Below are 17,156 nucleotides of genomic sequence, written 5' to 3' on the forward strand. Positions count from 1 at the left end.
ACTATTTATGACTCAAAAATCAATCCGTGACTAGAGTCTAAAACTTAAACTTGCAACTAGAAAAGTCTGCAAAGCAGATTCGAGTCGCAAATTGTGGTGTCCCGGAATGAGATAAGAACATTTTGAGGGATGATTCTTGGGTATATTCTGAGAAAAAAATTGTTCTACAGGAACTTTCTTACTTTGGTATGCATTTACTCATTTTAATGTTAATAACTCCGTTAATACTTATGATAAAAACTTAATTTATGTTTTGAATTTTCGAATAAATGCTATTCTTTGTAAATGCGTTTAAAAAATGTTAATATCTTGCTTAATTGCTCAGATATTAATTTTTAAAGGGAATTATTTTTTTTTAGGTAGAGATGGCTGTCAAAGAAAACCGTGCTTGATGAGCCAATTAGCGCAGAATGCACCGCCCGTTTTGATTTATTTTTTCTAACACATGATAATTTTTGACTTTGGGCCGATTTTCTTCGATAAATATAATAATAAACATAGTGTTTTATAAATTTATTCTTATGAAAAAAAAAAAAACAATAATGAACAAAAAAGTTGTTTCCAAGTTTGCCAGAAAACTCATAGATTTTATGATTTTTAGGAAAACCTGCACCAGGTAAAATCTCTAAAAAATGTGTTTTTTTTTGCTTTAGTCAAAAATGGGCAAGAATAAAAAAGAAATTATGAATTAGTACCACAAAAACTGGGACAAAAATGTTACACCAATGAAAATTAGTATAAATGTTTCTTTTATAACAGGAACCAAGAATCTTAGCAGTTTATAAAAATATTCTAGTCAGAAGGGTGTTTTTTGGAAAATAAGGAAAATCCGCGATATGTCCGACAAAATCAATGGTATAAAAGGTACCCTTACGGAATTTATTAAAAATGTTGTCTTTCCCATGTAAATTACGAATAAAATATGTCTATTTGTAAAAGGGTGTTTTTTTTTAGGTGTAGAGAGAATGTGGGAATATTGCAAAAAGTAAGTAATAATAGTGGTACCCTATTAAAATTCAGCAATTATGTTACTTTTGAGATTAGAAATAAGAATCGGAAGTGTCTTTAAGAATATCTTGGTTAAAAGGGCATTTTTTGAGTGATAACAATTTGGTAAAAACGTTGCATTTGGGATAGAAAGCAAGAATAAAGACTTTTCATAAAAAACATTTTGGTAAAAGGGTTTTTGTTTGAAGACACCGTAAAATCTATAATTGGTCCCAAAAAGCCAATAATTCATTTTATTTTTAATTTTGATGACAAATTGAATGTTTATACTTAAGCGTTTTACGTGAATCGTTAACTTTTTCGGGCCAATTTATAGATTTTACTGTCTCTTCGAAAAAAACATCCTTTCACCTAAATTTTTTTTTTATTTGTTGATTTTGGGTACTATTTTACCTGTACTACTACAAAAATATATTCAAATGCAAATTCCACTAAAAATCAATCTTTTAAAAAAAGGATGTTAGTCTTAAGTTTTTCAGTTTGGAGTATTATTATATCATTTTTCAGTAATACAATTTGCTTACTTTAAAAACCTCAAATTCTATTTTAACCTCTTTTAACGTCAAAGATTTGAATTTTAAGTTTTACTATTTATGAATAATTCAATAAGAGGTGAATTACTATTCAAGACCAATATGATTACACTACCAACTTCCTATTCTTAATTAAATAACTATTTAAATTTACTATCAACCCTTCTTTACTTCAACTTCTACGATATAACGAATACTTTTATAACCTTGTTACCTTGTCAAATACGATGGTACTTTCATAAAATTTCATCAAAATCCGGAACGAGAGAAGGAAATCGATAATTCCACTACAGAGCCTTTGCCATTATCATTTTATTCCTTGTTTCGTCGTTAAACAACCACAATTTTCACGATTTGAAATTCAAAACCTATATTCAGCAGGAGCCCAAAGCATATAAACTCAGATGCGATGTAGTTAGAAGGTATGGAGGATGTCGTCGTCGAATGACGACAACGTTCATTTTGCATTCATAATCCGTTTCAATCTGTTGTCTTTTCGGAATAGAAGTAGAGAAGAGTATAGTGTGATGCCATTGTGCACAAAAACCGCCCTTCCTCCTGATGGAGTGGTACTTCCTGTTTAAAATAATATCCAATTCACAAAGCGAGTCACCAACACCATCCACCTGCAGTAGTTCAAACGCTGCTGATATAAAACGTCCGTCGCCGTTGTCTGTCTACACGTTTTGGGTCGTCTAGCTTAAAGAACGGATCTTATATGTGACTCCTCCCTCTGATGTTTGGCACTGTCTATGTCAATGTTTTCTCCATCCTTGTCGTCCTTGCTCGCCGCTAGCACACAGATAGAAAGCAAAAGCATCGACCGGATTCAATCGTAATGATTGATAATGCAATTATATTTCCAATAATTGAACTTTTGAAATATAAATGGGGGTGCATCCGGTTTTTGAAAAGAGAACACATTTTTCGATGATTGATCGTTTTTCAAGGCTAACTTGGTGGAAATATTCAGTGCAAACACTTTTAGGGGGAAATTTTGAATATATTTTTAGACCATGGAGAAGGGGCTGGAGGTTTTTGTTTGTATAGTTTATGATGGAAAATGGTTTGTAAATGAATAATATTATGGGATATTGGTGATAAATTTTTATTTGAAGGAGAGTTGCATTTATATGAGAGAAATTTTGCGCCGGAAATTGCATAAGCATTAATAATATTTTTTGATTCTGGCTGGAAAGTTATTGAAGTGTTTGTTGTTTGAAAAAAAAAAAAAACAATCGAAAATTTAAATGTTGATTTTATGAAAGGAATTGAGGATATTGGCAGACTTTCTAATATAAGTTTTGATTATTGAGGTAGATATAAGAAATATTAGGGTGTGTCACTTTTGTATGGCCGAAAAAAAGTTCTCTAATTTGTATCTAATTCGTTCTCAGAGCTAAAAAAAATAGAATTAAATGTAGTCCATTCATGATTTTTTAAAAATAATTTACTTAATAATCTACTTTTTTTTTACCTTGAAAAGTCTACTTATCACTGAATTCAGAAGTTAGTAATATTTTAAGTGAACTGTTGAAAAAAGCAATAAATTGGCTAAATAAAATGCACTACTAGGGTCGCACGTGCTTGGTCTTATGGTTAAAGTTACTCTAATGTTAAAGCTTCTTATTGAACAAAATTAGGGAAAATTTGATGTTTTTGAAGTATAGTGAAAAAAAAAAAAAATAAAATCTGTTTTTATAATTGACTAAAAAACGTTTTAAATGATCTTTTATACAAAACCAAGTACCTATGCCATTTGATTTTTGTATAAAAAAGATTTTGATAAAAAAAAATTCGAAAGTCGTTACAGCCGTTTTTTAAAAATATAATTTTGTTTATAAAACTGTTGTAAGGCTTTTCAAAAAAAAAAAATGGTATGCCATTTTTAAAAAATAATAATTAATTTACACATAAAAACAAATTTTCAAAATATTTCACCAACCCGTTTTCAAAAAATTGAATTTTACAAAAATTTTCAAATATTTTGTAAAAATTCAAAAAAGTGTTTTTTGATTTTTTTTTTTAAATCAGGTTAATCTTGTACGAGATAATTAGAGAGCAAAAAAATCATATGTGCAATTCACACGTGGTAGAAGTGAAACCTTAAAAAATAATTTTTCTTGCAAAAAAAAAAGAAAAAAACTACCTATTTTTACCGACTTCCAAAAAGAAGGAGGTATTCAATTCGCCGGTATTTTTTTTTTTTTTTTTTATGTTTGTTACCGCATAACTTTGGACAGAGTGAATCAATTTTGATAATTCTTTTTGTATTGGAAAGCTAGTGGCTTCAATGTGGTCCCATTTCAATTTCAAGTTGCTACTCATTTTTGATTTTATTCGCAAAACAATAATAAAAATTACACAAGTAAGTATTTGTTTTTAAGGCTTGGCCACACCGGAGGGTACATGCGGGAGCGGTACGGGTAATTGTATGAAATAAATTTCAAACTGACATATCAACGTTCAGATGTGGAATTTTTTTCATACAATTACCCGTACCGCTACCGCATGTACCCTTCGGTGTGGCCAAGCCTTTATTGTTTTTCGAATAAAATAAAAAAATGAGTAGCTACTGAGTTGTAGAAAAAACACGCCTAATATGTAACTGCAGTCGATTCTTAATTCCGCTAAAGCAAATGGTCATTAGAACTGTGTCAGAGCGAAAAACTTGCAAATATCCTTTTGAAGTATTTTTTAGGAGAGAAATTCATAGTTAAAAGTTTAAAAAAGCTCTGCTTACCGTAGAAGAATTTAAGAATGTACCGAATATAAAATGGCCGAATATTCGGCGGTTGTTTGGCATGAGCTAACTTTCTAATTTGAAACAATTTGATAAATAGAAAGCTAAAAATATAACGAAAAATTTTACATAGGTACTCTCTGAAATAAAAGGATAAGATGTCGGAAAGACTTAAATAGATTTAACGGTAATATTTCAAAAACGAGATGTGATCGAATATTTTTATCTTCGGATTTGAGTTCAGCAACCCTTTGAAAAAGTATAGTTTAGCCTCGACACCAAAAACCTTGTAGATAAATACTTGTGTTATTTAGAGGGTTCTTAAAAAAACATTTTAAGGTGTTTACATAGTGCTTTAGGAAATGATCAAAGAGGTAAAAACTAGTTTTTTGAAAATCCCTTACCAAACGTTGTAATGGACCACAAAATTGTTGTTTTTCCTTATAAAAACTTCATCGACAGCTTCTTTAACGATACGAAATTGGTAGAGACTTTTACGGAGATTTTCAGATAGGTAATTAAATTACTAAAATACAAAAACAAACCATTTAGTACTGCAAGTATTTTTTTATACTATATCTTTTGATTTTCTGAAAAAAAAATAAGGCTATGCTTCCTATACTGGTGGCTGGTCATTGTCAACAAATCCCCACAGGTGTTTTGAGGTATTTTCAAGTTTTTCAATTTAAGATTGTGTCACTTGTCGAGCTCGTACCGTTATGTGTGATATTATCAGCATGAGTATTAAAGTCAAATCAAATGTTTATGTGCTCTAGATCAAAAGATGTAACGTGTTTAGAAAAAGAACATATTTATACCGTTATCTCAAAATATTGAATATGAAACTCATTTAAAGTTTGCACAAATAGTGCACAAATTTCAATTCAAAGTTAATTTCTCAGTCAGCTGTTTGATGGAAACAATTTTAATTTTTTGGTGGAATTAATGAAAAATGCATAAAAAATAAAATTCATTGTGCAGTATTTAAATATAAATTATGAAATTGAAGAATTACAAAATTACTATTTAAAACACTCAAAATATTTTTTTTTTTATTTCATTTGTCAACTAGCATTGTAGTGCAAATTTGCATTCCAAAAGCTGGTTGAAATTCGACAACATGGTCACTACATTCGTGAATGCGCCCAATTTTGATTTTTTTTAAATTTTTAAAATCAAATTTTCGAAAAAGCAACATTGTTTTTGTTTTTTAATTTTGGTTTTCGATGTTGATTAGTAATTCCAATAAAATGACTTACATGTTTATTTGCACAAAATTGTTTATACAAAAAAGATCAATATTTTTTTTCCTTGTGAAACGAATTTAATGTATTTTTTTTTCATATTCATCTATCAAATTTGTATAAAAAGTCTCAAAAAATTAGCAACATGAACTGTAAGAGCAATTTTGTGCAACCCAGTCGTGCATTATATTTATAGAGATTTTTGTTTCTAAAATTTTCAAAAAATAATTTTTTTAGAAAAGGTTACCTAATTTTTTTTTGAATTTATTGATAAAATTTCTTTTTGAGTTTTGTTTTAATTCAAAAATGACTTTGGACGTGTGAACATGTAACACTGAAGGTTGAAGTTAAAAACTTTAATTAATAAGACGTGTCATGTCTCAATTACTAACTTGATTAAATCGGTTCGTCATATATCTAAGCTTTTATGTTGATTAAAAAATAAAACCAAAAACATAACACTTAAATTCAAGAGAAACACGATCCCAGTTGCAAGTTAAGCTGATGAGAAGCACTTTATCGTTAACAATCCCAATAAGTTGAGAAGAAGGATGCCGATGATAACATCTTCTTTCCTGAGAAAAGAGAGATAGTCCACTTCTGTTTTTTTTTTTTTTTTCATTTTCCTCTTGAAAAAGTAATAGCACCCAGTGCAGCAGCCACTTGGAAAAAGTGCAGGTATCTATTCCTTACTCAAGTTAAACTCCTTGATACTCTGTATTGCTATCTAGTGTATGGGTACCTACCTTTATCTCATGCCCTTTAACCAACATCTGTGGCATTCTTAATTCAAAATTACTTCACGTACTGAACTGCACATACGAATACCAGATCAAATGGAAGAACGAGAGATATACTCAGGGAAGTGAGATGATTTTTTTTCTCCCTCTCTCAAAAAGCTTCATATATTTTATCTTGAGATAAGGATAGGACACATTTTTCCCCCCATTTCTGTTGCAACTGCAACGGATCTCACCTCGTTTACTAGAAAAGGAATGAGGAACAGAAAAAAAATGAACAAACAGACATCGAGACTGTAACTACCAGGTATGTGTAACACAACTCTCTCTCTAGAAGAGATGCAGTCCTTGATGATATCCTTGTTTCACCTGGAAAATCGACTAAGCGATGTGTCGTACTAAATTCACCTCATTTCGCCTAAGTGGTGCGACATCAGTTATACAATCATTTTAACCCTATCGTACAGTTTTCTATAGGAATTTCCTGAAAAATGAAAGCATAGGTGTTTTGCAAGGCATCAGTAAAAGGACCTTTTATAGAGTAATTCTGCACTCGCATTCCACGACAACTTGAAGCCAAATATGTGTGAAAAAAAATAGAATCTCCCACTTGAACTGAGTGTTTTTTGAAGTTATACTTCTTATGGGAGGGTGGGTATGAAAATTTACTTTTTGACAAGAATGTCAAAGGGATTATGACGCGATCACCCTGGGTAGCAGGGCTGTCGTTTCACCTTTATAGTAGGCAGTACTTTAGTATTTAAAAATGCAGTACGCCGCAGTACGGCAAACATAAAACACACAACACGTTGCAAGTTACATGTTTCATGTGGCAAGTTGCATGTGGCAAGTCGTATGTGGCAAGTTGCATGTGGCAAGTTGCATGTGGCAAGTTGTATGTGGCAAGTTGCGTGTGGCAAGTTGCATGTGGCAAGTTGCGTGTGGCAAGTTGCATGTGGTAATTTCCATGTGGCAAGTTGCCAGGGTTGCAAAAAGCTCACATTTCAGCTCAGCTCACAGCTCAGCTCAAATTTGAGCTAGGTACCATAGCTTAGCTCATTTGAGCTGAGTTGAAAGTGAGCTGAGCTGAAAGTGAGCGCCCCAACTTCCAACGCCTATATCTCGGAATTTTAAAAAAAATTAAAAATTTTTTTTTGATTCCAAAAGGTAGCGGGGACTCTAACCTACATTTGGGTACATCTCTCATCCCTGTAGGTCCACGCGTTCTCAAACCGGGAGAACTTAAAAGTAAAAAAAAAATAGGCACGATTCTGAAAAAATAGGCATGATGTGGCGGTTTAACATGGAAGGCGATTTTTAAAAAATCTGACAATGTGCAAAGCGTAGGCCCATGACACAAGCTATCATTTGGCATCACTCCCAAAAATTACTCTCAAGTGGTTTAGCTTCCAGGAGCGTTTAAAGATTCGGGGATTTTTCGAAAAAAAAATTTACCCCAACTTTCAAAACCGATTTTCTCGGAATTTTAAAAAAAAGTCGAAAACCCGGATTATACCACTATCGGGTAGCTGAGAATATAAGCTTTCATATGGCACCACTCCCCTGTCTCTAGATCAAAGCGTTCCAAAGCCTATATCTCGGAATTTTGAAAAAAATGGAAAAAATTGTTTTGATGCCAAAAGGTAGCGGGGACTCTAACCTACATTTGGGTACAACTCTCATCCCTGTAGGTCCACGCGTTCTCAAACCGGGAGAACTTAAAAGTAAAAAAAAATAGGCACGATTCTGAAAAAATAGGCATGATGTGGCGGTTTAACATGGAAGGCGATTTTTTAAAAATCTGACAATGTTCAAAGCGTAGGCCCATGACACAAGCTATCATTTGGCATCACTCCCAAAAATTGCTCTGAAGCGGTTTAGCTTCCAGGAGCGTTCAAAGATTCGGTTATTTTTCGAAAAAAAATTTTACCCCAACTTTCAAACTCGATTTTCTCGGAATTTTGAAAAAAGTCGAAAAACCGGATTGTATCGGAATTTTTTTTAATGATAAAAAAAGAAATATTTTACTAAAAAAATAGAAATATATTTACTATTAAAAAAAACCAAGAGGAAAGATCACGAAAAATTATCTGTTTTATTTATAAAAATATCCATGTGTTAAAATAATTAAATTAATAACTAGAACCGAACATCTTAAGCTATGGTGTTTTATAAAAGTTTAATATATCTTCATATTTCATTATACTTTCCAAATAAAAATCAATGTATCCTCTCACCCATCACAGCACAGCTCAGCTCAGCTCAGCTCACTTTACCTTAGCTCACCCAACAGCTCAGCTCAGCTCACTTTCAGCTCAGCTCACTTTCAGCTCAGCTCAAATGAGCTGAGCTGTGGTACAAAGCTCAAAAGTGAGCTAGCTCAAAATTTGAGCTGAGCTGTGAGCTGAGCTGTGAGCTGAGCTGTGAGCTGAGCTGTGAGCTGAGCTGTGAGCTGAGCTGTGAGCTGAGCTGTGAGCTGAGCTTAGCTCACTTTTGAGCTTTGTAGCAACCGCAAGTTGCATATTGCAACTACTAGTGCTGAAGCACACACAATTCTCATAAAATTACCATATCGCACATTTTATGCGCAATTCATTTACTTTCGTTAAGTATATACCGTACCTTCTGAACCGCACAACATGAGTAAATTTCACAGAATAAATTGAAAACTACATGGACGCAAGGAGGATGAAAAAATTAATTTATTGTTCACTTGATAAAAATGTAAAAAAACGAAGTGTGGATTAATTAATTTAATAATAGAAATTAAAAATATCAAATGAAATTCATTTATGTACATATACTGAATGAGAAGTATAACTTCAGTCGCGTGTACATGTGTACACACACTCTTTTTTTTTAGAGAGAATGTCTTTAATTTCCAGTAATGACTGTCGAATGTCGATTATGAAAAGGTTAAAAGCTTCTTCAAACCGAAAAGAACAAAATCACTCTCAAGCTTGACGTTGTTGTCTGAGAACGATGATGACTACGACAACGATGATGGCAATCTCAAATAGCTTTTATCCATTTTTTTTTATTTTGTGCAGACACACAACCCTTTTTCTCTTGCAAATCGATTAAATTAACACAAAAAAGTTGAGGGTGGCAGGAGGAGATACACCTGCTGCCAGCCGAAGGCGACAAACGGCGACGATGACGGGTGATGGCACTGGCTGCCACCTTTATGTCCTCGTCTACCTTTTATATGGTATATGTGTGTTCTTTCTGCGCCAACAACCCATTAGGTGACAATTTAATTAGGTAATCATGTTTCTCTTTTGAAGCGAGCGACCGAGTCAAGTCTGATGAGCTAATGGAGAGACACTCAATTGGGAACGAGGTCATCCATTTGATTTTCTTTTTTTTACTTTAATTTTATTAAATTTTTTTTTTATTTTAGAACTCCAAGGATAAGAGAAAGAGTGTGAATTTAATTTTGTGTGCCATTTAAATTGCCATTTGGATTTTATAAAGAAAAAATATTGTGTGACATGCTTCAGAGATATAATAAAATTTTAAATTAAGTGCAAAACTGAAAGGGGGGGGTTTGTGTTTATGTTTTTGAATAATATTGAAAATTCATGTGCCTCAGTCCATTAAAATAATAAGTATTTTGAAAGGTGATGAAAGTTTTATTTTTCTTATTTTCGCATGAATACATATACCTAATATATAATCCATTTCTATGTCGAATAACTTATGAAGAGCTAGAGCCTAAACGGATCTATTGTTTCATTTATAACTTGGTATAAGGATTGTACAGTACAGACGGGTATTTTGAATTTACCAAAAATCACAATACCATAATTGAAATTTTAGTTAAGTTTAATTTTTTCAAAAACCATTCATAAGTTTTTGTTTAAAACATTCAAATGGTGAATTTTAAAATAATCTATGCTTTGATGAAATTTTTGACGTGATAACGTCTTATAAATCGATGAACCATGGCAGCCACCACAAAAAAGTTACGCCATTTTCTACCGTTCCACTCTCGCACTTTCGCAATGCGGAAAAAATTTCAATTAAAAATTAAAAATAAACTATTAGAGATACAAAAATTTTCTATAGATTATTTGAAAGATAATAACCTAATGTTAAATAAATTTGAAGGATTTAAAAAAATTCTATCTTTTAATAGGTTAAATAGGGGTAAAACAAAATTTCAAAAAATTGGCTATTTTCTAAACGCGACAATGGAAACAGTTGAATTTTTTTAATCAGTAGATTAATTTATTGCAAGACTGACAATGGCATTGAAAAAATTCTAAAAAATTTCAAAACCAAGCTATAAATGGTTTTCTAAAACTAAAACATGAAGTAGACCTATGACAAAGTAGTGATTATAGGTAGGGAAATTTTTGTTTGACAATTTGAAAAACGTCATTCGAAAGATAATAAAAAAAAGTTAGGGGTCTGATAAGGATTTTTTTTAAGTCTCTGCGTTTCGAAATATGAATTTTTGAAAAACACCTATTTATTTTGTTGTATTTTTGGGTGAGTTTTTATTTTTTTAAATTTTTTGTAGCATTCAAAAATTTCAAGCTTATAGAACATGTAGTCTATGAATGACTGTGCGCATACATGTGCAAAAAACTGGTATTTCAAAATGGTTTTTGACCGAAAAACGGGAAAAACAAGTTTTTTTGTCCCAAGTTTTTTGATCTTTTTTAACCGCTTTTTATTTTTATCTTTTTTTCTTCAACAGATAAATAAAAATAGATAGATAGATAAAAGATAGGACTATATCTGTGCAAAATTTCAATCAATTTTGTAGTCACAATTTTGAGATAACGGTAAAATAAAGTTTTATTATTCAACAGTTTTTATCTTTTGATCTAAAGCAAATACAAATTTGATTTAACTTTATTGAGCATCCTGATGATGTTACCTTTCATTTGGTATATCATACATAACTGTACATTCACTACAAGCTACACAATATTAAATTAAAAAACTTGCGAAATACCTCAAAACACCTGTGCTGCCCATAATCTCGTAAAGGCCCTAACAACAAAATTTTCGATTTTGATTTTTTTTGCATATTTGGAGTAAGGGCATTGTCTCTGATTCATCCTCATTTATTTTTTTAGAATAGGTTTTCAAATACGTCAGAAAATTCAAAATGAACATTTGATTTTTTTCATTTTTATATGCAAATTGCGATATTAAATTTACTCTATAACTCAGAACTAAGAAAAGTGTAGTTAGGGCCTTTTCCAGATTATGGGCAGTGTGGAGATCTGTTGATCATGAACAGCCACCAGTTTGGGAAGTACCGTAATCTCAGTTTGGAATTTCGACATGGTTGGCTTTAAAAAATTCTAAGTTTTTTTTCTAGGCATCGCAGAAATAAGATTGAAACGTCATATGAAAGGTGAAATTATAAGCTTTTACATGATATAAAAATTTTAATAGGTTGTCTAGAAAAAATTGATTCAATAGCGTGAGAAAATAAAATTATGTTTTTTTTTTTGCTTTTTTTGATGAAAATTGATAGAGTTCAAAAAAATTCTAGGTCTTTTTATAGATGCCTAATAGACATGATCGATATATAAATTTTGAGCTGAAGCAATAAGCTCTCAGGTGGTATAAAATTTATTATAGGTTGTTATATCAAAAAAATGAATTCTTGGGTGATGGAAATGATTTCTTCACTTTTTTCATAAGAAATGATTGTTTTTAATACTTTTTGCGCATTGTAAAAACTAAAAAATGTTTTTTTTATTTAGAAGAAATATTTGGCTTTTAAAATAAAAAAATTAATATAATGAGATAGGAAAAAAGCTTTTTCTTGTAAATTATGATAAACGCTTCAATTGACTTATTTTAAAAGCACACAACTTGTTTTCTTACGACGTTATCACGTAAAATCATCGTTCGTAAACCGGCTTTACAGAAAACCTCTATTTTTCAAAAATCATTACCGAACGGCACCTGATTCATTTTAAACAATATTATTTTACAAAACCAAATGCAATATTTTAAAATTTAAAGAAAGAATTGTATGTGTTTTTTCACATTTATTAAATTTGTACATACATTTTTTAAAAAATTTTGCTAACTTGAACTCTCAGAGCAAGCTTGTGCAAACCAGCCTTACATTTTAATTATACCTTGTCATCATACTCAACGCGTTATTGAGCAGCATTTTTTTTTTTCATTTGTAAACCAATTTTTTCTCTAAATTTATTTTCACAAAAAAAAAAAAAATATTTCAATTTTATTAAATACAAAATTGAAAATTAAGTAAAATTCAAATATTAACGATTTTAAAACTTGTTTACAATTATTGAAATATTTAAAATCAGAATAACTCATAGTAATTGTGTTTTATGCATTTTTATTTTTTTTTGTTAAAAAAATTTCTATTTAGTAAAAATAAATTTTGATATTAATGAAAGTTTTTCGATAGATACAAGAATTAACGTTCCTCATACATAATGGGCCATACTTAACCACTGGAAAAATGTACTGATATTTTTACATTTTTTTATTTTCTCTGTTGATAAAAACACTGTAGCTGTTAGCATTGCAGAAGCACTATAATCAACTTAAACGATGGAATGTAGCTGTAAGCCCAAACTGGATGTCAAAATAAACGAGCTTCAACCTCATACCGATACCACAATCATTTAGCGGAAAAGAAACGGGCTCAGCCAGAGCACTATAAGCTGCTACTTTACAAAAAACTTATAAGGCCCATCCAATCATAAAGTTTTCAAATTTGGTTCACAACATCGAAGACAAACATGCAGAAGCTGTCAATCTTCGAAAGAAAGATTTGTGTAATACGATAGGCCTAAGAGGAAATACCTCTGCAATCAAGAGGCCTAACGATGAAGATAAAGTTCTTGAAATTGACAACTATCTCCTCCAATCCGTTAAAAGATGTTTTCAGAATCTTGAAAGCAATAAGGATAAAAAGAATTTAATCAAAATCAAGTTCTCTTCTCAACTCTTTTGTTTAAACGCTTCTTAAATCTAGTTTTGATATTAAGTCATGGATACCAATGTTTTGATGCAAATGATAGTGGTTTTATTATTTTAAACATGTCTGTCTCAAAACAGAGCCGTGAGCTTTATGGAGGGGTGGGGTTTAAGTTACTCCTTTTAGATATTTCACAAATAATAAACAAAGAAAACAAATCGTATAACGGAAGAACTTTCCACTAAATTTTTTACAAAAATTATTTTTAGTTCAGTCAATGAGGAATCAAAGGCAGGGGATATGAAAAAAGTTGTGACGTCAGCTAAGGCACCGGTTATAGCGATCAGGAAAATACATCAGAAAAAAAAAGAAATAGTATGAAATTGAATATTTTTTTCCTGATGCTCGTTTATAGCGATGAGGACAACTTACGTCAGTTTACACATACAAAATCTACCTACTCTTTTCTTTTCCTGATTGAAATAGACACGAAAAAATAGGCAAGGACAAATTTTAAACACTTCAGGGGAACAATTTCTTTTATTTTGTCTCAAATCTCAATCAGCTGGCACGAAAAATGAATTTGCATCAGGAAAACAAATAAATACAATTTAAACAAAAATAATTGTTAAATTGTAAATTTTCTTTTCGAAAAAAAAAAAAATTTGAATTGAAGTGGTTCAAAGTATAAATCTCTAATCTTAAAAATTGGATTTCAAACCATTTTTTTTTTACTAAATTTTTAGTTTAAAATTGTAAGCAATTTGTGTCATAGCAGCTACAATCATGCATTTTATTTGTGTTTCAAAACTTTGTCTTCGATTAATTCAAAAATTTATGTAGGTATTCAAAAAATGTTCTTATTGACTCAGGAGTCAAATCAATATTTACATACATATTTTCAAAAATTTATTTGAATTTAACTGAATAGCATCTAATATAAATAGAGTGTCAATGACATGTTCCAATCCTTTGAATATGTCTATCGAAACCTACACATATCGTAATGGGTTTTTTTTTTCTTTTTTTTAGAAAAAATATAATGCAAAAAAAAAATCAAACTCTAGAATTGGAATCGGATCTTGATGGCATATCGTTTCATTGTTGATATGAAAAGGAATATAGTAATTCATAACATCATCGTTTTCACCCTGGCATAACATGACACCAGAAGCCGCTATTCACAATTTCATTCACCTCCCAAAATAAAAAAAAAAGAAGAAGAAAATCTGTCATTCAAACCATGCGTGAGAAATGAAAAGAAAATCTGAACACAAATATGTATGTGGTGTAGAAAAGATCCTGCCAAAAGAAACGACCCACGCAATTGAAATTGCTTTTCATCCTTGACAGGATATGTGTGTGGGGATTCCATTTGCACTTTGTACCATCACCTTCAACACAACATATACCCCAAAAGCAACGGATTTTCTCATAACAAAACGGCGATTCAATATCACACACAATCTCTCCCAAACACACAACCGAAAATGTTAAAAGGACCACCATTCTTCATCTTCTTTTCCGTCTCCAATCATCATCATCGTCATCATATTCAAGATTTGGTTTTATTCATTGAATATCCTTGTGTATGGCCATATTATCACACATCCTACGAGCATATCCTTGGTAGAGCGATATATTCAAACAAAACGCACCGAGATGAAGAAGCAGCATTTATTATGATTTACGAAAGTGGTCCTGCGGTCTACAATGACAGCTATAATATTCAAGATTGAAATGTCGGTCTAACGCTTTGCTGCTGCCTGTCTTGTGTCATATCTTTGTGGCGGATGAGCCATGAGAAGCAAATCTCAACAAAAAAAAAAAAACCAAGGTTGGTGTTTTTTTTATTGTTGGTCGGGGAGGATTATAATATGAAAAAGAAAAGTCGGTATAATATGCCTTTAAGTTGGGGAGGAGGGAGAAAAGTGTTTCAATAAAAATCTCAGATTGCCTGGTATAAACGAGAAAGATCCTTTGGACGTTTGACATGAAATGTTCGTTTTTCTTATTAAATTGGTTATCCAATTGTCATATTATTATATATGTATATATGACGAAGGATGATTTCCTTCAAGCTATTGCTGGGTTAAAATGAAAGACGCGTTTGATGTGCGTGTTTTTCTACATTTTGTTTTTTTTTTTTTTGCATATATTTGGAACGAAAAATTCATATTAGGAGATATATGAAATAAAAAGAGATTTGTCTTTTTGAAGGATAAACGAAATTAAAAGTGTTTTGTTTGTTATTAAATAAGCATTAGGTACACGAAATTAATATAATGTGTCAGTTCTGAAAGTATATTCCGAAAAAAAAAAAAACAAAAAAGCTTTCAGAAGCTACCTATATGCATTAGAAGGTAAAAAAAAACAATAACTGCTACAAATTGGAGGATTTTTCTATGTCTACTCGTGTGGTATCTTTTATACCTCCTTCTTCCAATTCAAAGAAACGAAAAATCAGCCCCCGAATTTTTTTTCTTATGTTTGCAGTATTCATTCATCTTTTTTGCTTAGTTATCAGAAAACTATGTAAATTCCGAGTAGGAAATTCTCAACATATATGTATTTCTTTGTCAAATCAAGCTTTAAAATCTGAGATGCCATTTGTAAGGTTGGTATTCAAGTACTCCGAGAATCCCATGACTCCCAAGTCAGGACTAGTTCAAAATTTAGTACTCAAGTCATTGCCAGTTTTTCTCCATTAGTTTGGAATTTTTGAACCTCATTCTACTTCTTTTTAGCGAACCGGAAGTGCAGTTTTTAAACTTCAAATTGGTATAGAAAATTACTGAAAATTAATGTTTGCGCAACAAACAAATGTAGCAAAGCTACAATTTCGAAAAAAGAAAAAAAAATTAAGAAGCAACTTTTTTTTTTTAATTTTGACCGTTACATTATTAGGTTGTGTCTTATTTTAGCTGAATACTGAATAACAAGAAAACTTATCGAGCTACAAAATGTATTTGTTCGCGTTTCATCTAAGTCTAGGTTACTTTAAATTTCTGCATACAAATGTTTGAATTTTGCATTTTTTTTGGATTTTGAGAGCTTTGTTTGGAGCCAACTTAAAAAAAAAAAAACCTTGAATATTTTTTAAAAGTGTTGGAGCTTCAAAATTTGAGTTTGCATCAAAAATTTTGTTTTCAAAGTTCAATTACCTACTGGTAAAAGAAAAAAAATTATTTTTTGGCCTGATCAAACCGTAAGTGCACTTTTCAATCTTTAAGTTAAATTAAAAAATGACTAAATGGAGCTACAAATTTTGCGCAACAAATAAGCATTTAATTATTTACAATTTTGGGTATAAAAAAAATGATAATTTTCCTATTTTCGTGCGCTAAAACTAACTCAATTTATTTTAGCGAAATTATTAACTGTTAAGGCTACAAAAAAAAGTTTATGGAATTGAAAAGCATTTAAATAACTAAACCTATTGTTTTTATCTAATCATTTTAGATTTTGTCCACTAACTTTAGACTTATTTTCGCGGAAAATTCAATAAATAAAAAACTATGTGAGCTACAAATTTTTGGTTTGCGCAGCAAATTAGCATTTAATTAGCTACAATTAATAAGGTTAATCTTTTTTGATCCCGCCACATGTCTGCCAAAGTAAGGGCATCATAACAAGATTCCCATTAAATCAAAATTGAGTAAGAACACAAATTTTCTATTAAAAAGCTGATCCAATTAATATAATATGATAGTTTCAACGAAATTTCGATCTAATCAGTATTACTTATCTTTTTAACAGGCTCAAAATCTTTTTTCATTCGTCTAGATCTATAGAACAAGTGCTCTGACATTCTCTTTGACTTGTCTCTGATTAATTTCGTTTTCAATTGGACGTCCACAAGGGATCGGAAGCATTCAGAAGACAGCTAGAACGCTTCTCAGAAGAGAAATTCTCTTCTTGATTTAAAATCAGAAGCACTAATACTTACATGAACAC

Source organism: Episyrphus balteatus, chromosome 4 (assembly GCF_945859705.1).
Source record: "Episyrphus balteatus chromosome 4, idEpiBalt1.1, whole genome shotgun sequence".
Taxonomy (NCBI): Eukaryota; Metazoa; Arthropoda; class Insecta; order Diptera; family Syrphidae; genus Episyrphus; species Episyrphus balteatus.